Source organism: Vigna unguiculata, chromosome 3 (genome assembly GCF_037176805.1).
Source record: "Vigna unguiculata cultivar grain cowpea cultivar isolate G323 ecotype 2 chromosome 3, ASM3717680v1, whole genome shotgun sequence".
In the NCBI taxonomy this organism is placed as follows: Eukaryota; Viridiplantae; Streptophyta; class Magnoliopsida; order Fabales; family Fabaceae; genus Vigna; species Vigna unguiculata.
Genome location: NC_140794.1, coordinates 42102914 through 42130112, shown reverse-complemented (window position 1 = coordinate 42130112; position 27199 = coordinate 42102914). Strand labels below are relative to the sequence as shown.

At 30.9% G+C, this 27199-nt stretch overlaps 2 long non-coding RNA genes, 1 other non-coding gene and 1 pseudogene across 3 annotated transcripts; all 4 read left to right on the top strand.

The window, feature by feature from the left end:
• The first annotated feature begins 5563 nt into the window (after positions 1–5563).
• LOC114180050 (small nucleolar RNA R71) lies at positions 5564–5670 on the top strand. The gene has a single exon (XR_003603625.1). It is a non-coding gene; the product is annotated as a small nucleolar RNA R71 (small nucleolar RNA).
• Positions 5671–16047: 10377 nt separating this feature from the next.
• Positions 16048–16683, top strand: LOC146887870 (uncharacterized). The gene is made up of 3 exons (XR_014993626.1): positions 16048–16139; positions 16218–16350; positions 16440–16683. It is a non-coding gene; the product is annotated as an uncharacterized LOC146887870 (long non-coding RNA).
• Positions 16684–17666: 983 nt separating this feature from the next.
• On the top strand, positions 17667–18112 carry LOC146887869 (uncharacterized). The gene is made up of 3 exons (XR_014993671.1): positions 17667–17750; positions 17835–17894; positions 17982–18112. It is a non-coding gene; the product is annotated as an uncharacterized LOC146887869 (long non-coding RNA).
• A 2831-nt stretch (positions 18113–20943) lies between these two features.
• LOC114175425 (uncharacterized) lies at positions 20944–26084 on the top strand (annotated as a pseudogene).
• The last annotated feature ends 1115 nt before the right edge of the window (positions 26085–27199 follow it).

Sequence of the window (27199 nt, the reverse complement as noted above, 5' to 3'; positions counted from 1 at the left end):
TCTCCAGCTGCTGAGTCATAATCTTGTTTTGAGCCAATAGAGCATCTTGAGATTGAAGCTCTAGAATACCCTTCTTTTGAGAATGGGCTCTTTCAGTATAAGCTTCATTATCATTAGCTGCCATGTTCTCTATTAACTCATACGCTTCCTCTGGCGTCTTCCACTTGATACTCCCACCGGCAGATGTAACACCCCAGATGGATATTACTAGATAAAACTGATTTTTCACAAAATATACTTTAAGAAAATCAGACATTTCAATAAATTCCCAAGCGCGGGAAATTTCAAACTTGTCTCGCTATAATCCATTCGTACTGTCTCATCTTTATTACAAGTTCATAATGGATAAAACATCATAATGTCTATTACAAAAGGTAGGAAATCATAGCATAAAGAAAATCCCCCATCGGTAGCCCCGCTCTGTTGCTAAGCATCAGCATGATCACCTGAATTCACGTCTGCTCCCACGTAACAAGTCACGTGATCATCGCCAAACACAAACATACAAACAAGCAAGGGTGAGCTGAGAAAGAAAAATTATACAAATAATAAGATAGTAAGAATTGACCCTCACCCAATCTAACTTAGTCAATTTTAGTTTATCGACCTTTTTATAACATTATACCCCAATCTCATAACCTATATGAGAAAGATCCATGCACAACCTTGGTCCTTAGGGATTATCATGCTCCCACGAACCTACCCGCTCGTGGTCCAACTCTACGGACCTCCCCGCCCGTAGTCCAACTCTACGAACCTGCCTGCTCGTAGTCCAACATGCGTGAATACCTACTACGAACCTCCCCGCTCATAGTAGCCTCAAGTGTGAGCACGGAACATACGAACCTCCCCGTTCGTATCCCCACACAAGAGTACAACAGATACGAACCTCCCCGCCCGATCAATCACGCATCTCAAACCTCCGTTACGAACCTCCCCGCTCGTAACAAATCCAGCATGTCCCTGACCAAGTCATCAAGCTCATCCTTGCAAATCCATTTGCGATGGACCCTTGCCCTACACTATCGCCTGACACTTGCCTAAGCACTACCAGGCAAAATTGGATTACAAACCACCTAGCCCACAATATCTAAATCACTTTATATTATTATATTATCTTAAAATAATATAATAATTCAATATTTCATATTATATTATCTTTAACATAATAATCCTAGAATACGTAAACTATCAAAAGTTTACTGAAAGTCTATTCAAGTTGTTATCTAATATATATAATACTGCTAACAAAAATATAATTGAAACTATACTCCAATTTCTCTTTTTTTTTTGTTTTTGTAATTTTTTTTTTGTGTTTGTAAAAAAAACCATAACTTGACCTTCCACTGCCATTTAGTAAAGAAGTTACTAACACACGCATTGGTTGTCAAACCAAAATAAAACTCCAACCTTTTATAGGTATAAAGGTGGTGAAAGCTGCCATGATAAAACATCTATACCAAAATTCAACCAAGCAAATGCCAAACAACCCTAACTTCATCTGATTAAACTTTTCCCTTACAAAAAAAAAAACTAAATATATGTCAAGTAACTAAAAGACGCTACATGCACCGAAAATAATAATAATAATAATATACTCCACGCTTACCATATACTGAATTATAAAACAACGACTAGAAGTACGAAACCCCCAAAATTATCCTCATTATATAAATGAAGCAAATTAACCAGTATTAGTTCCAATGTGTAAAAAAAATAAGAACTCTGCATATAGTCATCCATAAAAAATGCATTTAGCCCAAGGCAACAATAACCACCAGACCTTAAATACTTTAATTTACTTTCCCATCACCAAACACAACAATTCCAAACTGTAAAAGTTCCCAGAGCCTTACAAATCATAACTATAAATTTATTAAACTACCCAAACATAATAATTTAACAAAATACCAAACCTCCAACTCCGATCACCAAAACCCTTTTTATCTTTATCTCAATGTACTAATTCCTAAATAAAAAAATATTGGACCTGTGATTAACAAGAACATCACGTAATGATTATTTCCACACCGCAAAACTCTTAATCTAACTTTTTATACCTTATAAAATTACCAACGCAATGAAAATGCCGAAATGCTTATAATGTATCTTAAACCTTATATAATATAAAAAAAAATTACCGTAGCCATATATACGTATAACAAGACCAAACAATCACCTTGGCAACTTTTTATGGAAACTGTAAAGATATATGAACCCCTATTGCCATTTTTTTTCTTAACATAATATACGAATCCTTCACAAAAATGATTGCCTTTAATAAAATAAAGAAACCCAAATATCAGTGAAATCAGTTTGAATTATAACAAATAAAAGAGACTTAGCTCCCAGTACACAAAAAAAACGTAATCCAAAATGGTATTTCACAATTTCACCATGGATTCATCCCTGAAGAACTTAGAGATCATATTAAAATCATCCATAAAACTCACTTTATCCTTCTATAATTCAACTTACAATTATTGTTCTGCACATAATCAAACAATACTAAGGAAAAGAAGAAAAAAGGTTAGCTCCCCTTACCTGGTGTTTTAGCTTCAACAATTCCAAATGAATTCTTCCTTGTTTCCCAAAGCTCCCCTCCTTGCCTCCACTCTAATTCCCTCTCTGGATTGTAATTTCTCAGAACTCCCTAGCCACACAATATGACTCTTTGTTTTCTCACTCACTCCTCCCCCCTCACCAATTCACCCCAAAATAAATAAAAAAAATTATAAAAACGAAATTAATTTAAATTTAAAGTTTAATAGCCATTACTACACCTAAAATGCTACCTTTTTGATTTCTACAGTTTTTAGATCATTTAACCACTTGGCAAAATAGTAAAACATAAGGATAATATATTCGCTCTAGCCGAGATTCAAACCCATATCCTTCCTACCCATCAAACACATGCACACCAACAAACTATCACATGATTCCTGTTAATTCACACACTCGTATGAACCTAATTCATGCTTTCACGTTCACGATATAATTGCAAAATAAAACAGAATTAAATAAATCTACTAATGACATACTCAAGACTTGAACCCAAGTCCACTCAACATAATCAAGTACTCTAAACCACTTAGGTTAACATTGTTTCCTGCTTAGGATTTATCAAAGAACTCTCTTATGGTAGTCTCAACCCCTCATTTCTTAGAGATGGCAAATAAACCCGTGCCCGTGGGTATCACCCGAACCCGTCCCCGTTTTGACGGGGAATCCCCACTTTGACTGGGTATGGGTATGAGTATGGGTAATACCCGAAATTTTCAACTGGAAATGGGGATAGGGATGGGGATATATATATACCCGCCCAAATACCCGTCCCCGCTTAAATTACTAAACTATTTATAATTTATTAAATAATCTAAAAAATATATATAAATAAATAATATATTTACACATAAAATATAATATAATATAATATAATATAATATAATATAGTATATATACATATAAATAAAATATACTTTTATATATATATATATATATATATATATATATATATTTACACATATACATGTAATATAATATAATATAATATAATATAATATAATATACATATAATATATATACATAATAATATAATATAATATATATAATATATACGTATAAAACAAATTAATCATTTAACTAGTGAGATCTTTTATAAACAAATTTATAACATTAAAAATTTATAAAAATTTAAAAGAAATATATATATATATATATATATATATATATATATATATATATATATATATATATAAAAACATAAAATATCTACGCATATACATATAATATATATACATAATAATATAATATATATTATTATATTTATATTATTATATAATATAATATAATATATACTTAAAATAAATATATATCTATAAATATATATATATATATATATATATATATATATATAAACATAAGATATCCACACATATAATATATATACATAGTAATAATAATATAATATATAATATAATATAATATATATAAATAATTATATATATATATAAACATAAGATATCCACACATATAATATATATATATATACATAGTAATATAATATATAATATAATATAATATAATATAATATATATATATATATATATATATATATATATATATATATATATATATATATATATATATATAACATATTTCTCATTCTCTTTGTTTTTTGTTATATAACATATTGGCAATTGCTTCAGTTTTAGATCCAAGGTACAAGATGGACATGTTAGAATATTATTTTTATAAATTGTATGGTAATGATTTTGATCTGAAACTTAGTAGGATTCGTCAAATGTGCTATGATTTGGTTTTGGAATATCAATAAAAAAAGAATGAAACTTCTTCTTATAGAGCTACATCATTGGAGTTGGGAAAGGATGTTGATAATGATGCGAATGAATTTTTAGAGTTTATGGCAAAAAAGAAAAAATCTAGAACTACAGTTATGAAAACAGAGTTGGATTATTACTTGGAAGAAGATAATTTGCCGGTTACACAAGAATTTGATATCCTATCATGGTGGAAAACAAATGGGTTAAAGTTTCCAACCCTTCAAGCAATTGCAAGGGATGTTTTAGCTATTCCAATAACAACTGTAGCTTCTGAATCTGCTTTTAGTACTGGTGGTCAGATATTAACTTCTCACCGTAGTCGACTTCATCATATTACTATAGAGGCTTTGATGTGTACAAGAAGTTGGATATGGAACTCAAACCATCTAGGTAAGTTACTCAAATTTATTAATATTTTTTGTTAGTATTTTTTGTGAATTCTCATCTAATATTCTACATTTGGTGTTTGTAGGTGTTAAAAAATTAAAAGAAAAAGATGTTCTCATGAGTGAAAATGAATCTGATGAAGAAGGTACATTATATTCTAGTAATTAAAATTTTCAATTTCAATTATTATATCATATCTAATTTTTCATTTTTTTTCTATGTGTAGGTGGATCGAATGCAAATGAAACCACTGATCATTTGTAAAATTAAATATTTTGGTTATTATAAAATTTTAGTAATGTGTAATTTTTTAGCTTTTATATAATTATTTGAATTTTATTTAGTTGTTATTTGATACTTTAATTTGAGATTTATACTATTATAATATTTTCTTAATATTTGACATCATGAAAATCAAAAAGAGTATGTTATTTTAATATTGAATATTTTGATAGTATCATGATTCCGTTGGTGTGATTTTTAAATTTTTTTTATAAAAAATATTTAATTGATATATGGAACAATAAAAAAATGGGTATGGGTATGGGTATGGGTATAAGAAAATACCCGTTACCCGGTGGGGATGGGGATGGGTCAAAAGTTGTATACCCGTTGGGTTTGGGGATGGGGATGGGGATGAATTTTTATTATGAGGATGGGGATGGGATCATGATACCCGTACCCGCCCCGCCCCGTTGCCATCCCTATTTCTTATACTCTATTAATTATTAATTTTTATGAATTTTCTGGATCTCACAGCAGAGGCATCCAACATAAGCTTTGACTGGGATTTAAGCCCTGCCAAGAAAAGAGTGAGCTGTGTAGGTTCATCAAACCCATGAATGGGAGTCTTTCTGAGCAGTCCCTTGAATCTGTCCCATGCTTGCCCCAAGGATTCATCCACGTCTTGCTGGAAAGCAGAGATTTCTTGTTTGCCTTTGTTGATCTTAGATTGAGGGAAATACTTGCTCAAGAATTTGGCAACCACATCCTCCCAGCTAGTGAGACTGTTTTCAGGGAAGGAATTTAGCCAGACTTTGGCATTTCCCGCCAGAGAGAAAGGGAATAGACTCAGTCGAATGGCTTCATCAGGCACTTGATGGATTTTCGCTGTATTGCATATCTCTAAGAAGGTGGCCAAATGTGTATATGGATTCTCATGAGCCAATCCATTAAACTGATTACTTTGCACCAAACGGATTAGAGCTGGCTTCATCTCCATATTAGTAGCATTCGCCGTTGGTCGAGCAATACTGTTAAAATTAATGGTCCCTGTGAACGCAGCATAATCTTCCAGAGTGCGTCATGCACGACCTCTACCATCACCATTAGGGTTTTCGGCCATTTCTTCTTCAGGAAAAGAATCGAGATTCTGAGAAGTAGACAGAAGAGTGTCTGAAGCAGAAGAGTGATGGGCGACTTGTTGTGCTTGAGCTCGCCTTCTCCTTGTGGCACTATTGTTTCTACGGGCGGTTTTCTCTATTTCAGGATCGGCAAGGAGTGGTTCTAAAGATGTAGTCCTCCTTGTACGGACCCTACCCTACATAAACTATAAAGCAACAACAAAAGCAAGCTCGAACTACAAGTTAGCCCAAAATTAATGTGCGTATAGAAGTAAACAAAAACAATAAATATGAACAAAAGAATTTAGTCTAAATAAGTCAAAAATCACACAAAAGTCTAGTATTAGACACGGGTCCCCGGCAACGGCGCCAAAAGCTTGTTAAGACTTTGGCAAGTGTACCAAGTCGCACAAGTAGTAATCGGTAAGACCGGGGTATCGTTTCCTAAGAGACTCGTGTATAGTAAATAATTGTGTAATTAGTGACTAATTTAAACTAATGAATAAATTCATAATTTGGGTTTTTGTATGCAAGAAAGTAAATATTTCATAAACAAGTAAAATTGAACTTGGATATTTGAAGACTCTAGAAAATGGTAAGGACTAGAAATGCAATGGATTGATATTGTTGGAGTTAGACTTCACCTACTTCACTCTCATGTATATTAAGCAATAAAACTCTTCTCCATTAATTACTAATGTCAACCCACAAGTATACTCAAACTCTAATCCCTTAGTTGAATGAGCCTAGGTTTCCTTATTTAGAGTCAATTCCTTGAATCCCTAAATAAACAAACCCGCTTTACAAATTAGGGTTTAAGACAACTAATGGGTCAAGTTCCATTCCTAGATACAAGTTCCATTAGGTATCTTGTTCCAATTCAAGGTTTCAAGAGATATTTTCCAATACCTAATGACCCAAATATCATGCAATGAATGGGTAAAACAAAGCAAGCTTTAAATACATAAACAAAGATACTAGAAATCAATGGAAGAAGCATATATATATATATTCAAACCATTCAAAAATACATGAAAGTTCAGTGGCTACATCTAACCCCAACAAAAATGGGTTTAGCTCTCCATTGTCATGGAGAGCTCAAGCTTACAAAAAGGAAAATGGAAGAGAAAGAGATACAAAGAGGAAGATGGAGTTGTTCCCACACGCCCTAACACTTCTCCAAGCTCTCCAAATCGCGTTGCTCGAGCTCCAAAATGTCCAAGATCCATTTTCTCTCGCGAAAACAGAAGAAAAAGAGCCAACTTGCCACATCAGCGAACACTGGCGCCTGGTGGAAGGGTCTCACTGTTAGGCGCAAGCCACCAAACAAGGGGCAAGTCTTCCCGCTACTGCTCGGCGGTGACCAAGTGCCGCCAGGTGGTGACCAACAGTGGCGCCTGGTTGGCGCTAGTCTGGCGCCTGGCGCTGACGGTGGCTGCCGTCTGGCATTGCCTTTATGTCGCTAGGCGCTTCCTGTTGACATTTTTGCACTTCTCCTTGCTGTTCCGGGTTACTCATTTGTCTGGGCTCTTGGAACAAAGCTTCCAATCTATCAAAAGGACACAAAAAATGGGGATTAGTGGTATATTTAGATCAATGTAACCCACAATGTATTTATTTACAGAAGTAAGGTAAAATTGAGGATTAAGTAGGTTAAAAGCTTTGGAAGAGATGATTTTGCTAATGAAATATAGCTTAGATAATAGTAAAAATTAACATTATCAGTGGGTCGCCTGAGCAACCTTTCGCGTGAAACATCTTGGGCGAGTCTCTATTGATCTCGCCTAGGCGAGACAAGCTCGCTTGGACGAGAAAACCAGAGCTCACCTCTGTTCTCTCGTGCATTTACACTCAACAGATTCAAAAATGGCACAAAATCATCACACCCCAGTTCATATAACATACCAAACATATCCAAACGGCAAAACAAAGGCACAATCAATATTACTCAAAAGAAAAGGGCGGACCCTAGCTTCCCGTACCTGGAAAACAAGCTAGTGGAATGCTCCGACACGCACATAGTGAGCAAAACTGTCCCTAGGATGGTCAACAAGCTGGAACGAACGGTAAAACAGAGAAAAGGGACGGGTTATTACCAAATCCTAACGGTAAACAATGAACATAGACCATGAAAAGAAGGAACATGAGCTGAGGATTGACTTACGTGGAGTAGGAGCTGGTGTGAGTTAGCTCGAAGAAGACCTAGAGCAAACCCTAGCAGAGCGTTCTGTGAGATGGAAGTAAGGTGACGGCTGATCTTTCTGAAAGAGTGAAAGCGTACACATTAGGGCAGACTAGGATCAGTTTTATCCGTTGGGCCAACTCTTAGGCCTATCAGATTTGGGGCAGCCCTTTCTGTTAAAGGCAGAAAAAGAATAGGGCCTTACAGAATTCGGATGTTGAGTTTGCATTATACATGTACTCTTTATACCAAATATAAAAATGTCCAAAAACTAAAAACTAATTACTAATATACTTGTTAAGTCTTTGTAGATACCATAACCTTTATTTGACTGTTTTACAATTGATTTTGTGTATTTATCTATAGGTAATTCAACTAGATACTTCTTTTAAAACTTGATATTTTGTATTTACATGTTTACGGTGTGTCTATGAGGAAATGTAAGAGTACTCAAGAGTGAGGGGTTGAGGAAAGTTGAATGATGTAAATATTTTGTATATTATAGGTTTATAATGCGTTTCTATTCTTTTAGATAAAATGCAATTTTTATTTTGAAAAACTTTATCGAGAGGAGGATTATAAAGATAATTATACTTATATGAATTATCCACTAAATGTGAGATGAGATGTTCAGTAAATCAATTAGTAGTAATATGGTTCCATAGTAATTAAGAGTGTCACATAAGCCATTTTTGTTTTAGACGATTTTCGCATATAATTTTTCTTTTACTTTTCAATTTTTTGTTGTTGTTTTTTTCTCACACAATCCTTCAAAGAAAATTTAACTTCTCATAAAGTATTAAGAATTAATATCAAATTAAAGGGTTAATAATGCAAGAAGTTAGCCAAATAATAGAGACTATATTTTTTTATAGAATACAAGGGAAATAAAATTGAAGAGGAAATGCATTATAGACCAACATTATAATAAACTATTTATCTTCTTATATATTTTTATAAACAAATTGATTTAATTATAAAAATAAATAAACCATTATATAGAAAAAAAAAACCTTCTTCAGTTCTAATAGTAATCAACCAATATATATAAAATATCAAACTAAATACTGTATATAAACTCTATATAAAATTATTAAAATATCAATCTGTCTATTATCTATAGACTAAAGAGACAATGCAGTTTAAAATACAGCTAAACGAATTTAATTGATAATCTAATAAACAATTTACAAAGAAAAAGAGTATCAGATTATTCCAACACAAATATTTGAGTACAGTAAAGAGTGACCAATCTAATAAACAAATTTAACACTAATAAACAAATAAAATCAAATCACCAATCTAATAAACAATCTTTCAATCTACTTTTAAGATCACCACTCTAGTAAACAATGTTTTAAAACTCCTTTTAAGACAGTATGATTTAGAATCATTGGATCTTTAGTCTTATTTTTATCCTTACTGTTAATGAAATCTTATCTTTTTCTCTGACGTAATTTTCATACATCAGAATAACATGCTTTCCTCTTACTTAGAAATTTTACAGTGTTTTCGGATCCACTCTCTGGGAAAGAGAGAATCACGGATCTGCGGAGAACCTTATGATATTGGCATTCGTGTCTGATCTGGATGCACCGAAATTCTGAGAAAAACAATATTTTTTTACTGTTTATTTCTTCAAACATAATATCAAAAAGGTGTGGAAGAGGAAAGAGAAGCACATGTATACCAGGTTTTAATTTCAAATAATAAAAATAAAAATTAATAATTTAATAATAAAAAATATTAATAAAAAACAATGTTAATAAAAAATTACTAATAGATAAAATGTAATAGTAATAAAAAAAATAAAATTCTCTTCAGAAATTGTTCATATTTTTACATTTTGATACTTTGTTGTTTGTAGGTAGTTGTGATAAAGTCGCAGGATGTTATATCTTTTAGAAGAGGATTGTCAGAGATATTTAATATTAATGAGATATTAATTTAATCCACAAATAAAGAATTAACATTGTTCTTAATTCAAATTTTTGAAACGATAATTTTATATGTTTTTATTCTTAAATGATCTCAACTTTCTTATTTTTTATTTGAACTTAAATTTAATATTTAGATTCCTAATAAAACAGGTGTTAGTCGGCAGTGCAATTGTTGGATGCGTTGCCTGGTGTTGTGATGGTCCCGCTGCTATGGAGGTGGTGGTGCGGGTGTCAGTGATAACGTATCATGGTCCATTGCTGGTGGTGTAGCCTGGTCCTGGCTCAGTGAGCTAGTTGCTCCATTGCTGTCAAGGAGTTCTTCCTCCTTCTTTTACCTGCTTGCCTTTATACATATGCAAGATGTAAGGAAATAATAATGACAACCTGTAATAATCATAATAATAATAAAATTAATAGTTATAATAATAAAAATTATAATAATAATAATAATTTTTGTGTTAAAAGTTGAGATGTTAAACTCAAGAACTCAAATAAAGTAAAAAATTCTTGAGTCAAAGTTAATGATTGCTTAAACTAAAATAAAACTAAAATAGTTGCATTTAATTTTGTGGTTATGAGTTAATATTTTATTTATAAATAAAATAGTTTTATTTAAACTGCTCAACCATAAATTATTTCAATTTATTTTTTTATCAATTTTACTTTATTTCAACATAATTTTATCATTTTATAACAATTCATGTCTCATTTTAACGTAATTTACACTAATTATATTTTTTTAATAATTATTAGTAATTAAAATAGTTTCAAAAAAATTATAATTAATTTTTAAATTAATAATTAAAATAATTTTTATCTGTTATAAATTAATGATTGTCCATTGATTTGATACACTTACTCATATAATTTCATATTATTGATACTCATATGATTCATTACTTTTTATATAAATATTTGTATTAATTTGGTTGATTTGTTTCCTGTATGGATTATATGTTGTATCTATAGGAGTCTTCCTATCAATAATAATATACAGATGAGCTACTCCATATTCTCTCATTCTCTATTGTTTCTTCTCTTCTTTATTATCTATTATTCTCTCTCTTATTCGCTTTATTTCATAACATTATCATAAATTAATCTTTAAATTGTCAAAATTTTCGACTATTAAAAAAGTCAACCTCCATATTAGATTTTAATTAAAAAATAACTTTTAAATTAATTTCTGAATATATTTTTTGTTATTAAAATTCGTCATCAATTAAACTTTTTTTTTTTGTAATCTGTATTTTACTCTTCTAAAACAAACAACCTTTACTTTTATTAATTTTTTATCTTTTTCTATTTTTCTTTTCATTTTCCTTCCCATCTCTATCAAACCTAACAACTTAACGGTGATCCTCTCTCATGAAACCTAAGCTAAGATATTAGTTTAACAGGCATGTTGGAAGAAGAAAGCAAATAACTATTATGGAGTGAGTGTTGGCACAGTGAAAGAGATGTTCTCATTAACATTATTTCAATTATTACAATCACGTCAATTGAGGTCATATTTGATAGAAAGGTTAAATTAACTTTTAGCATTTTGCATTCATTAACACATTATTTAGTCTGATCGGCATTGTTTTACGATAAATATCTGGAACAGATTTTCTTTATGTTTCGTTTGTGTTTTAGTATTAACCACAAATATATGGAATATATTTTCTTTTATGTTTTGTAGTATTTATTTAAAAAAAAAGAAGTAGGAGGACATTTTATTGTAACAGCCCAAATAAACAAATAAAGGTGATAGAGTATTTTTCCAACCCTTCCATTTTAAAGAAATATTTTTATATTAACTGATTACGAATATAAATACAAAACATTTCCTATTTTTCCAATTGAGATAGAAACGAAGGTAGATATACATATATTCATCTTGTTTCCATTTTCATATTTATGTTAAATACTCATTTCGTACCGTTCATTTTTTTTAATGATATAAATAATAAAATTATACTTATAAACAAAATATAAATAACTTTTACAATTTGATCATAGATTATTTTTATTTATTTTTAAACATGATTAAATTTAAAAAACGGTTAAATAACGAAACAGTTAAATTTGAAAAATAGTCACTTAAAAAATAAATAATAATAATAATAATAATAAAAATAATGCGTTGTGTGTTATTTTTTTATAAATAATTTTATTTATTTAGTAGATTTATTTATTTACTTTAAAAAATATATTTAAATTTAAAAAAATTGAAATTAAATATTACGATAACTTAAAGAATAAAAATGAAAAAAAAAGACAGAAAAAAATCCTTATATATATATATATATATATTATTCTTTTAGGTTTATAATATTTTTTTTAATTTTTTTTCTCTCTCTTGACTTTTTGTATCAAATAATTCACTGACATGTTTTAAAGGCACTTTTCCTCGTCTTATCATATAACTTTGTGTGGTTATATTTAAATTGTGGATTATGAATCATAATAAATTAAATATTTTTTATGTTTAATATTTTTTATTTTTTATATTATTTTCTTTACATAAAAATATATAATTCTCAATTTTAAGTTCAATTATATAAACTCTTCACTTATAAAATATGATTTAATATATTTTATTAATTAATAACTTAATAAATAATTCTATATAATGAAAAATAATAAAACCATACAACAAAGTATTAGAATTCTATAATACCACAGATATAAAAAAAAAAAAAAATCTTGTCTCCATTTTTTCAAATCTCGCAAATTGAAGTTCTGATAGTTTTATTTTCCACAATTTTTTTATGAAAACAGTGAACAATTGTTTATGAAGTGAAAATTTTAGAATTTTTATAATAATTTTTTTTTATATTTTCATTTTTTAAAATATTGATCTAATTATTGGATGTATTTTTTTTATGTTAAACTAAATAATTAACGAAAAGTATTGGTTAATATCCATAGATTGTAATAAGTATTGGTGTCCTAATTTAAATGCTCTATATCATTATGTTTTATTAGTAATTATGAAAAAAAAAATTATGATACGATAAATATCCATAGAGAATTACAAATAGTTTAATCTTCAACAATAATAGTTAAAAATCACAAATTATATTTCATAATTTATTAGATTAATAATGTTTAGATGCACAAACTATTTACATTGATATTAATTTTTTTTAAAGAGATTATCATAATTTAATTAACATTATTTACAACTTTAAATCATTACTTTATATAATTTATTGATTGTGGGTGTTGGGGTGGTTTAAATAAAACTATCATATTATATATTATATTTGGTGCCAATAAAACTATGTCTATATATGAAATTTTTTTATATTTTTAACCCATTTTTTAGTGGCAGATTAGTCCGATCCAATCCATTTTTGGCGGGCCAAAACGAGTCGTTTTGCCACTCCTACACATAGGCAGTGACTCATATCCATATCTCTTAAATTGTCATGGCTTTTAAGACCTTCCAATAGAGTTTTGAGAGTAAAATGATTGTTATGATATCACTATAGACTTAGGTGTCTCACTTATAAACACCATGTGTTTATTTGATGACTCGTACAAAGATAACTTCACTCTTTTTTTTTTTCATTTCTCTTTAACTTTCCAAAAGCATGTCTTATTTGTTGTTACCCCACTCATCATTAAAAAATTCATAAGATAAAAAATAATGCAAATTATTAAAGTAATATTTTAATATCAAGAAAGAGTTTTTTTTTTTCTTCAAAAATGGAATAGAACAAATAAGAAATGAGAGCAAAAGTAATGAATTTGTATTTAGTTTTCTTTTCTGTTCATAAACAAAAGGAAGACAGATGAGAGTGAAAAATTAATACAAATATGTAAAAAAATGAAGACAATAAAAAAAATAAAAAATATCTTAATAAATAATTTTATTCTTTTATTATATTTTATTATTATTATTTATTAATATTAAATATTATGTTTTATAAAAGAAACAAAAATATACCAAATTTAATTTCCATCCATTTCTAATATAATTTGAAACTTTTCAAAAAATATTTGAAAATTCCTAATATATATACATACAATCCAAAATTTTTTTAAAAAAATTGGAACATAAAACCCTCGCCCCTTAAATGATCTACCTCTGATTATGCGTGTAATATATTATAAATTAGTTATAACAAAAGATAAAACTAATAATCACTTCTAAAATATAAGAAAACAATGACCTCTGGAAAAGACCCAAATACCCCAACTTAAATTCTTGACAACTGTCCCATTTTTAGGTTTTTTGGTAAGTTTGCTTCTTCCGTGATCTGGCCATTTTCATTTCCATTTCTGACGAATGTTTCCCTATGATCAAGCTTCGATTTTGTTCGATTGTGTGGCCAAAGAAGTCATTTTCGGTTTCCCGCCTTAGATAGAGGAGTACTGCATGATTTGATTGATTTGCATGGATTAATTAATGAGCTCAGTTCCTTTGCGATCAAAGTTCATTGTTCTATATTTTAAAAATTGTTTCAGCTGGGTTCTTTTCTTCTTCCTCAGTTTTTACTCTCCGTTCTGTAGTATCTTATCCCATCTTCTTCAGGTTTTCCATTTCTTTGGTTTTTGTGGTTGAGTCTTTATTTTTTTTTTCTGAGTTCGTTGTGGGTTTGTGTTATTTTTGGTTTTCCATTTTTTTCCGTTTAATATTTGTTATTTTTTCAGTTCTCCAGTTTTGTTAGTTTTTCAGTTTTGGATATTGGGATTATTTATGTTTGTTGTCTTTTTAGTTGGTTCAGTTTTGATTTTGTAGTTTCGTTCGTTTTTTTTGTTGTTTTAGTTTTGTATGGTTTACCAGGTATGTATTCTATGTTTTTGAGTTTCATGAGTTATGGTTTCAGTTTGTTCTTTCCGTTTAAGAGTTGCTGTTATTTTTTTGTCAGATTCTGTAGTTGGTGTTATTACGTTGTTTGTATGTTAACTTGGTGTAGGTTGTGTTTGTATCTTCTGATGGCGAGAAAACTTGATCTCATCAAAGATATTGATGACAAGAAAGAAACATTGAAACTTGTTGTTAGAGTGAAAGACTTGTGGTTTGTTCAAAACCGGGATAACAGTCGTCATATTGAGTTGATTCTTTTGGATCAGAAGGTAATGCAATTGTGATGCTATTTTATGTGTTGCTGTTTTATGTGTTGCTATTTTTATGCTTTTTTTTCCAGGGTGATATGATTCCTGCCATGGTAAAAAAGGAGGATTTATGTTTGTGGGAAGAAAAAGTGGTAGAGGGTCAAACCTATATAATGCATAACTTTAAGATATTGAAAAATCAAGGATAATTTCGGGTATGTGAACATCCTTACAAATTGTTGTTCATTGGGGCAACAACTATAAAACAACAACCAATTTCGAGTATTCCACTGAACGTTTACAACTTCAAAAGTATTGAAGATATAGTGGATGGAAATTACTCTATTGATCTGGTGTATGGTATGTACATATGATGTTGTTCTTTGAAATTTAGTATATGAAGATTATGAGTTGAATGGGTTGTTATTATTTGTTTTAGATATTATTGGAGTGGTTGACAATGTGAGGTGTAATCCTCAGTCGAAGAATGTGGTCTTTCATATAAGGGATATGAGGTTAGTAATTATTTACTATGTTTTTTAATATTGTTGTATTCTCATTTATGACTTGATATTTTTAAACTATTGTCGCATTTTTTATAGTTTTGCAGTCATTGGTTGTACGTTGTGGGATTCATATTACTTCAAGTTTATGAGTAATTGGAGGGGTGAATCAGATTCCTATCTTCTTGTCGTTATGTTGACACAAGCTAAGATTAAGCCGTGTTCAGGTTTGTCCATTTTATTTGTGTGTTTTGTGTTTTTGTGTGTGTTGATCTTGCTGTTAATTTAGGACGGTGGCCAGTCTCAATATCCAATTCCTGGAATGGTTCAAAGCTCTTTATGGGTGAAGAATGTACTGAGTTAGTTCGATTCAGGGAGCAATGGATAGAGTATGTTTTGTTATATTTTAGATACTAACATTATGTTTAACATATATTGTATTATAATGTTTTAAATTTTGTACTTAGACGTTTTGGCAATGAAGTTAATCCGAGTCAAGAGTGTAGCCAATTGAGTTCACCGTCCCAGTATAGTGAACATGAGAAATTTATGTATAAAGCTGTTGTGCGTACGATATCTGAAATTACATGTATGAAAGAGGTAATCAGTAAGTTGTTCTGGGTTTTTGTAACATTTTTGTTGAATTTATGATTTATTTGTTGATATAAGTTTGTTTTGTTTTGTAATAGGAACAATATTGTGTTACCGTTCCAAATACTGTAAAGTTTAATTTAGGTAATGGTGGATGATGTTATCCAATATGCAATAGTTGCAGGAAGAAGATTGATGAAGTAGGTCCTTTTAAGTGTGTTCTCTGTGGGTTTGATAATGAAAAGCATGGAATTAGGTTTGTATTTATATTTTAGATATTTTTCATGTTTACATCAGTAATATGTTATTAAATAACTAAATCTTTTTGTTTCAGATATAAGTTAGAATTACAGGTTACAGATGGAGACAGTTACAAAAATTTTGTAATGTGGGATCAAGACTGTACTAACTTGATTGGTGTATCAGCTATTGAATTGATGAATAAGATGATTGAGGTGATATTAGTTTGTTTGTCAATTGTTTCACTAAATGGATGTGTAAGATTGCACTTTTTTAATTTTAGGATGGTGAAGATGATCCCAAATGTTTTCCAGAGGATTTAGATGCTTTGCTAGGATGTACTCTTGCTTTTAAGGTTAGAGTTCAACCAAGTAACAGATCTTCCTCTGTAATGAAAGCTTCAACCAATCCTGAAACTATTGCTTCAATTAGAAGTAAACTTGATCCTAAGATGGTAGGTTAATATGTTGTACCAAGAGAATTTATGTGTTTGACTTATCCTTCATAACATGATTTTTTTACTATTATTCATATGTAGATTAAGGACAGCAGTGGTGAAGGTACATGTGATTCGAGTACCGAAGCAAACTCCAAGGGCGAACCCGAAAGAAAGGAGGTCATTCTCTTGATTATGATTTAGTTGTTTTTCCTTTTTATTGATTTCGTGATGTAATAACTTAGTTTGAGATTATGTATTTAGTACTTTGATTTTCAATGACAGGATAAAGGAACTAAAGCAGCAGGTATATGCGTTTGGAATAAGCAACCAAAAACAATTGGGTCTATTAAAAGTGCACCTCATGGGATAAAGGTATATGTAATATCAATTTTTTTTACTTTCTTAATTGTAGATTTTTACAGTTTACTTTTGGCTGAATGATAGCCCAAAGAGTCAAGCCCCAAGGCTATATGTGGTCTCAATACGCAATCTCAAACAATTGGACTGAATATAAGTGGTCGTCATACAAAACAGGTACGTCTAATTTGTAAAATTTTGTACTTCTTTCATAATTATAAATTTATTCAAATTTGTTGAATGAATTTGACAGATTGAAGAGTCAAGTCCCACAACTGTATGTGTTTCCACAAAGCAATCTAAATCATTTGATGGATCCACAAACAAATCAAAGTCTGGTGGTTCCACTAAAAGTGCATGCCATACAGGAAAGGTATGTAGAGTTTAAACTCATTGTATACTTAATTTTGATAGTACTATTGATTTGAAGTAAGGATTTTATGTTTAAAAATCACAGAACAAAGAAATCATTGGACAGACAGGTTTTGATCAAAATACAGAAGCTGATATGTGCATGGTAATATATAATCTATTCTTATGTTAGTTTTACATGTTTTTGTAATCCACAAAATAAATATAATAAAAAATTGTTTGGAATGTGCAGTTGACTTTGAGTGGATCCGCAGATCATGATCCTTATATTGACTTCTGTGTTACCCCTACCAAGGAACTGTTGTTCGACTTTGAGGTTGACTGCGACCATCTGGATGATATTTCAATTGCAGAATTTTCTAGGTCCAAAACTAAAAAGCAGATGAAATAGGAGAAGCTCTAAGGTTGACCAGTCAAGTTTGTAAATACATATGGATTTTGATGTCGTGATGATCAAAGTTGGTGATGGTGTCCTGTATGGAAATCATTATCATATTAATGGTTTTGTCTACATTTGGATTTGCGGACAGTTGTTTATTTTTACTATACCATCGTTGTAATATTTTATCCACGAACTATGTTTACCAAATATTATGTTTACCAACTATATTATTATGTAAATGTTATTATTTACTATTGCACATCAAAATTCTAAGTTCCATTCACAATTAACTATTATGTTTGGAAATGTGTTTAAGTTATTTCGTCGTATATTCAAATTGATATTCTATCAGCTTAATCATTTAAGCCTGTGTGAATTTATCGTCCTAAGTTCCCACGCACATTCAATATATTATACTATTTATTGTGTAGAAGGTCGAACTATGGTTATAACATTATTGTATGCATGAAGAGGTACAAAATATAAGAATAAGCAAGGTAATTACAGATAGAATTAGTAATAAATAAGAATTCTATAGACCTACAAAATGTATGTTTATATATATAAATATATAACGATAACCAGCATTTGTTAACAGATATATATCAAAAAGATTGTTGTTCTTCTGATGGACCTACGAAATACTATTGTGGTTAATTGTTGGACAAAACAAACTACCAAATACAAAGGCTATACTTTTATCTTCATTACATAGATAAAATTCGATAGTTCCTTATCTACACCAAGTCTGATTATGGTTCATTCCTTTAATTTGTTCTGCTTGCAGAATTTTTTCCACCCACAACTTAAGTAGCATTATTTGTTCCTTCTTCCAGATCTTTGAATTGTACAAGGCCAACAATCACCTTCAGCATTGACCAATATGTATCGTGTTCTCTTCTTAACAAGAGCTTTAGCTGCAAATTCGGATTCCAAGTACTGAAAGAAAATCAAATCGGTAGTTATAATTAGAACACATGAAAATACATTGCACTATAACATCTAAGGTCAAAAATCATATACCAGTGATGATGATTTGGTATCATTCTCAGATAAGCATTTGGCCATTGAATAGTAAAAATCTGCAGGGTCATAGTCTCCGAGATGTGTATCATGGTTACTAACGCTGACCACTTGAGGAGCATAATTAATTTCAATTCCCTCAGATGAAAAAAGCCTAAATAAAAACGTATTTCTGTCAACATAACTCATATGTATGATTTTGTTTTCCTTGACGTTGAAATATTCAGCCATCTCTAACACCCCTTTCTGTAGAATCAAGTCACCATTTGCCGACTTGTGTATACCAACATCATGTTTCTTGTAACGTGGATCAATTAGTTGAATGTTGTCATAATCCAATTCATGTGCCCAAAAAATAACAAAGGCATAGTCCAACTTAATGCATGTCTGCACCAGTTTAAAAGTATAATTAATAACTAGCTTAAGAAACCAAGATGAACTTATGAATCTTAAAATAATACCTGAGGTAAAAATAGTTCTAATTTATAGCAAGTGAAAAACCTCAAAGAAGATAAAGGTCGTTGGGGATTAGGAACCAGTTTCGGAGCAGGATAATCTATTTCTTTCATAGCCAAATTGAAAATACGAATCTGAAAGTAACGGTGTCCACAATATAGTATCCCCAACCAGTATAGATCATCCAATTTATAAAAAATTGAAATTTCCCGTGCTATACGAAAGCTTCGATTTTGCATGAAAGGCTCTTCAAATTCAACCATAAGATAGTTTCCTACCGAATCACGAAAGTAGTTTGTCCCCATCTCCATATGTTGTCCCCAGTAGTCAAAGAAAGTTTCATCAAAACGAACGAATCCTACCCAACAGTTTCGAAACGAAAAGAAGTCATCTTTTTTATTCATCTTTAGAAAGAACCAAAGTATTACATATAGCAAGCAAGGATTTGTTTACAAAAAATCTATGTATTTACGGTGTGGAAGATGATAACTTGATGAAAGTTTGAATCTTTACCACAAATCTAACAATCATTATCAAGAAAAATGAAATCATAAGTTCAATACTTACCCATGTTGGAAATACCAAGTGCAGTGAACTCTGGAACCAATTCTTGAAGGAATACCATCTTGCAGAATTGTTTTCGTTTGCCTCAGAATTCGACATTTCAGAAAATTTGGTTGGTGAAGTTCGAAAGTTTTTTGGACAATGCAGAAGTGAATAGTAACAGACTATATATAACTCTGAAACAACTTGAAACTCATCGAATGGAAGGTTCTACGCCAACCATCATTACTTTTTAACTTAATTATAAAAATTATTTAAAAAAAGAAAACCTTCATTAATAAATGTAGACATTTGGATGAATGAAGTACATGCAGAATGACTTTTAGGGGTTCAACTGCCCCATCCTATACAATCAATCATTTCGATAATAAAGGATTAAATGCAATAAACTAAACAAATAAAATTAATTTGGCGTGCAATTTATATTTTCCCTCATCTAAAAGTTTGCTTAAGATATTTTGTTTCAAAGCTTCAGGTATATCAAAGACTTAAACATAGAAGAGTTATAGGAAGACCAAATCCAGAAATCAACTAGATTAAGTTTCAGGTACAATGTGTTCTTGTATTATTTTTTTTATTTCTATATCATTGTTACCTGCTTTGTGGCAACAACAAGATAGTAAATATGGACTGGGAGAAGTTTTTAATTCGTCAATGTAAAACAAATATTGTGTTTGGTTTGAAATACAATATGCAATACAAATGTGTACAATGATTTTGTATGAACAACAATATTATTTGTCATAATTGTTTTAGTAACAGCTTGATGATGGAGCCCAATGCATCTTGCGCAAATGCAAGACTAAAAAGAAAGTTGATGCTCAAAGAAAAGAAAATGAAATGTGTAGAGAAGACTCATAGAGAACTACATGATGAAGATCATCGAAGGAAAATGAATTGTACACCACTGTCTGATATTACAATGATGGATTTCTTCAATCGGCAGATTGAACCAAATAACTATATCGAAGGAAATTATAATCAACAACCACGTCAAAGGAAAACTAATGCTATGAGCTTTAGATTTCATAATGAGACTTTTCATCGCCAAAATCTGCTTCAGAAGTTTCAAGTTGCAATAGAGTTTTCATCAGAGTTTCGTCAAAGTTCAACAGGTGAGTCATCATCCCATGCTATAGTACAAGATGTTGCACTACATCAAAGTACAACTCCCCAGATTGAGAATATCGTTAGAGGTAATACTTTCTAAATTGGTAGTATATTATTTATAGATTGTTGAAATTTTTACTATATGTTTGACATATACGAATAACCTTTTTCAGATTCACCACCTGACCAGAACGAAGACATGGAACATGACTCTATAGCACAAGATTGGGAAATCGAACAGCCCATGCATCCTAGATAAGATTTTATATAATACCTATAATTTTTATTATTCGTATATTGTACTTCATTTAGTAAGAGTATATTTGAATATACACAGTGTACGCAGACATTGGAGATCCAATATTCATATGCAGGGAATGCAAGGCCTACATGTGGTACGAGGAAAGGATTAAAAAGACCAGGAGATGTGTAAGTCCGACTTTCCATTTGTGTTGCGATAATGGTAAAGTTCAACTACCAATTCTAAAAGAGCCACCAATTGTTTTGCAACGTTTGTTATTTGACAATGAATCCAAAGAAAGCAAGAACTATCAAAGTCATATTAGGACATACAATATGATGTTTGCCTTTACATCTCCTGGAGCTAAAGTTGACAGAACTTTTAATAATGGAAAAGGACCGCCCAATTTAAGAATCCAAGGTCAATCTTGTCATAGAATAGGGAGCCTTTTACCAGTACCCGGTGGGCTTCCAAATTTGCCCAACTATATATTTACGACACCGAAAATGAAGTTCAAAATAGAATGGAATCATTAAGGTACATGAAAAGTTTCTTCTATTGAACTTAAACAAAGTTGAACAAGTACTTATATTAGCTCTTACTCTTCGCATGAATCAAGATAATATTGATTTGGAAATTGTCAGCAAATTAAAAAAGATGCTCAATGAGTTCAATGTTCATGCTAAATCATTTAGAATGGCAAGGGACAGATATAGGAACCAACCATTTGATGATTTGAAATTGAGACTTATTGCAGACAGGACAAAAGATGGAAGGATATACAATGTTCCCAATGTTTCAGAAGTTGCAGTCCTTATTGTTGAAGATGTTGATACTGCTTCAGGTAGAGACATCATAATGGAAAAGCAATCCGGCAAATTACAAAGAATAAATGAATTGCACACAAGCTACGTAGGGTTTCAATATCCTTTACTATTTCCATATGGGGAAGATGGATATAGACATGATGTCAATCATCGTGATAGACCAGGAATCAACCAGAAAAGAAATAGACTGACAATTAGGGAGTGGTTTTGTTTCAGGTTGCAAACAAGACACTCAGAAGCATTAATTTTGGTTATATCTAGACGACTTTTTCAACAATTCATTGTTGATGGATATACAATGATGGAATCTAAGTTAAGGGTTGATAAATATAATAACATCTGTCAAGCTTCAGGTAGTTCACAAAGGATCATAACAAGGAAAGAGGGTTGTTCTTCCTTCATCTTTTATTGGTAGTAGAAGATTTATGGACCAACTGTATTTTGATGGAATGACAATATGTAGTTATATGGGATTTCCAGATCTCTTCATAACTTTCACGTGCAATCCTAAATGGCCAAAGATTACTAGAGCATTGAAAAAGTTAAAGTTATCCTCAACCGATCGTCCTGATATAGTTTCAAGGGTCTTCAAGATTAAATTCGAACAACTTCTCATAGATCTTACCAAAAATCATTTATTGGGCCGAACTATTGCATGTAAGTAATCCCTTCTATGAATAATGATATAATTGTATTATACTAACTGTTCTATGATTATTTTGTAGTCATGTATACTATAGAATTTTAAAAGCGCGACCTACCTCATGCACACTTGCTCATCTTTTTGCATCCGAGCAGTAAATACCCAACTCCTGATGATATTGACAAAGTGATTTCTGCTGAAATCCCGTGTCCAATTACATGTCCTCAACTACATCAATGTGTTCTAGATCACATGATACACGATCCTTGTGGTACTATAAATAGATCCTTGCCTTGCATAAAAAATGGAAAATGCTTGCGCCCATATCCAAAAAACTTTCAGAACACCACCAGTGTATCAGAAGATGGATATCCACATTATCGTATAAGGAACGATTCATTAACTGTGACAAAGAATGGTGTTTGCCTTGATAACCGTTCTGTGGTTCCTTACAACCCTAAACTACTTCTTAAGTACCAAGCACATATAAATGTTGAATGGTGTAATCGCAGTACTTCGATCAATTACTTATTTAAGTATATCAACAAAGGTTACGACAAAATAACGGCTGCCATAGTTCCACAATAGAACGAAGCATATTTGAATAAACAACCAGTAGATGAAATCAAACAATATCTGGACTACAGATACGTATCTCCATGCGAGGCATGTTGGAGAATATTTTCATTCCCCATTCATGGACAAAATCCAGTAGTAGAAAGATTATTTTTTCATCTATCGAGAGAACAGGCAGTGTACTTTAAGGATGATGACAAAATGGATGATATTGTGGGAAAAGCAACAGTTTCAGAATCAATTTTTACAGGCTGGATGAAATGTAATAAGAAATATGCAGAAGCCAGAAAGCTAACATATGCTGAATTCGTTTCCAAATTTATTTATGTAAAGAAAGATAGATGTTGGAAACCAAGGAAAACAGGAAATACTATTGGAAGGCTAATTTAGGTACCTCCAAGTACTAGTGAAGTGTTTTATCTTAGAAGAATGCTAACCCATGTAAAAGGTGCAACATCGTACATAGATATCAGCACAGTTAACAATGTAACATATTCTACATATAGAGAAGCTTGTTTAGCTCTAGGAATTTTAACAGATGATACAGAATATGTCGAAGCTATAAGAGAGAGAAATATTTCCGGAATTGCAGGTTATATCTATTTTGTTTATTTACACATGAATTGGATTACGAGATTGTCTCTTCCAAAGTAACAAGAAATTCTATAAATTATTTGTACGCAAATTTAACCATTGGAACAGAAATGCTCCAAAACCTGACTTTGATCGAGATAGAAAAATTGCTTGAAGATAATAGAAGCAGTTTAAAGATCTTCCCAACCATGCCATACCCAAATGATTTTGTTGTCCAAAATTGTGGAAATAGGCTTATTTATGCAGAACTGAATTATAACATTGCTGAGCAACGAGAATTGTTCCAATCCAACTTAAGATCAATGACAGGTTCAGAATCTATGTTCTTTCTTATTGTATTACTTTAAACGAAAATGACATTATTTAACAACTGTCATAACAATTTCTTTCAAGTGAAGAAAAGCAATTTTTTTAAAAGATTAGTAAGGCCGTTCTAAATAAACAAGAAGGAGTATTCTTTCTATATGGATATGGTGGAACTGGAAAAACTTTCATGTGGAGAACACTGTCAGTAGCATTTCATTCTGAAGGAAAAATTGTACTAACAATTGCTTCAAGTGGAATAGCTTCTCTATTACTACCAGGAGGACAAACAACGCATTCTAAATTTAAGATACCAGTACCAACATTAGATAATTCAGTTTGCAATATCGAACAAGGATTTGAAGATTCGGAGTTGTTAAAGAAAGCTAAACTTATTATTTGGGATGAAGCTCCAATGGCACACAAATATTGTTTTGAAGCATTAGATAGAACTTTGAATGACATAATGAGTGGTATGACAAAAGAGAATGTTGTTTTTGGTGGAAAAGTGATAGTATTCGAAGGTGACTTTAGGCAAATCCTTCCTGTTATTCTTGGAGGTAGCAGGTCTGATATTTTAAATTCCACAATTAATGCATCTTATCTTTGGGATCACTGTGAAGTTCTAACATTGACAAAAAATATGCGTATGCTACAACGAGGTTTACAAAGTAGTACTGCATCCGAGATTCAGGAATTCTCAGATTGGATTGTTAAAATTGGTGATGGTAAGTTAGAAGAACCAAATGACGGTTTAGTAGAAGTCGAAATACCTAAGGAATTTCTGATTTCAAAGTTCAATGATTCGATAGAGGCAATTGTGAATACAACATATCCAGATTTAATTCACAAGTACACAGAAGAATCATTTTTGCAGAGCAGAGCAATATTAGCAAGTAGAATTGAGATTGTCAATCAAATCAATGAATACATGTTATCACTAATTCCAGGTATGCCAATGGAAGTCATGAATTTATAATGGTACATGTTGGTATGATTGATATTAATAATAGTCTTATTTATATATCTAACAATTGTTTACAGGGGAAGAAAAATAATATCTTAGCTCTGATTTAGTGGATGAATCCACTTCAAGTGATGCTTATAGCAATATCACCTCTGAGTTCCTAAATTCACTTAGTATGTCTGGACTTCCTAACCATAAGATCAAACTAAAGATTGGAGTACCTATAATGCTTTTGAGAAACTTGGACCAAGCTACAGGATTATGCAATGGAAGCAGATTGATCGTGACAAGACTTGCAAACCATGTCACAAGTGCTAAATTGATAACAGGTAACAAGGATGGACAAGAAATTTATATTCCTCGAATGTCAATGTCTTCGTCCCAGTCCCCATGACCATTTAAGCTAATTAGAAAGCAATTTCCCATCATGCTCTCATATGCAATGAAAATAAACAAATCTCAAGGTCAGTCACTAGGTTTTATCGGATTGTATTTGCCGACACCCGTATTTAGCCACGGTCAGCTCTACGTTGCAGTTTCTAGAGTTCAAAGTAAATCTTGATTAAAGATATTAATCCATGACAATGACAAGAAAAGATGCAGCAAAACAACAAATGTTGTTTACAAAGAAGTCTTTCAAAATGTATAACTTAGCAATCTTTTGTTATGAATTTCAAAATATTTTTTCCAGTAATGTTTAGCAATATGATATAGTATTAAACATTGAAGCAGAGACTTACTTTATTTGGACATACATCTAAGCAGACCAATGATGCGTGAAACATCTACCCATGCTGGAAGTTGGAAATCACGATATCAATTCCCAGCAATGAAATATCAATCTCCACGCTGTTAGATACCAGATTAAGAATTCCTGAAAACAATAAGTGAATAAATATCACAGAAACAAATTTGGTATACATTTGATATGCTAAATCCAATAACGATCGACAGAGTAGGTAATTATCTTATTCATGAATATTTAAAGACAAATTTACAAATTTTTCATTGTCCCCAAATTCATAGGCAAATCACAGTGATGGAGGAGTAATTCTTACCCAGATCGATCCATATTTTGTTCTCTGGTCCCATTTCTGCTTTGTTCATACAAGCTGAATGACATGAACGAGTGTAGGAAGTACAATCGAAACAACGAAGCTTTACCATTGCTTTGTACCATTACTCCACATATGCAACGCTGTATTTAAGACAAAACCAACCCATCCACCAACTCATCCTTAATTTAACTAACAACACCACGATAATTCATTTATGCACCTCCATTACATAACAATGTGACTGTAAAATATTTATATATTATTTCTAACTACATAACAGAATATCTTCAACCTAACGGCATTATCATACCAACAATGAAACAAACGAATGGATTGGATGTAATTTCAAATCCGAAAATGAGTGCTGAATATAAATCTATAGGTCCCAGGTTATTCTAATTATTAATAACAAACAGCATAATTGTACATGTTTACAAGAGTCAATTACACAGTTCCAACTAACATATTTTAGATCAATTTATGGACGAAGAACTAATAAAAACTATTACCAATATGTAGAAAGCAGTGGTGAATAATTCTTTGTTAAATTTTCAACATTTGTTATAATGATAATCATATGTTTGAAAATCTGTAATATGTAACATCCCTTTTTTTAATAAACTGTATTATTTATAAAACAATTAGAAAATCTTCTATTTTTACTAACGTTTCATATTTTATCTAAATGTAGTTTAAACAGTAAAAA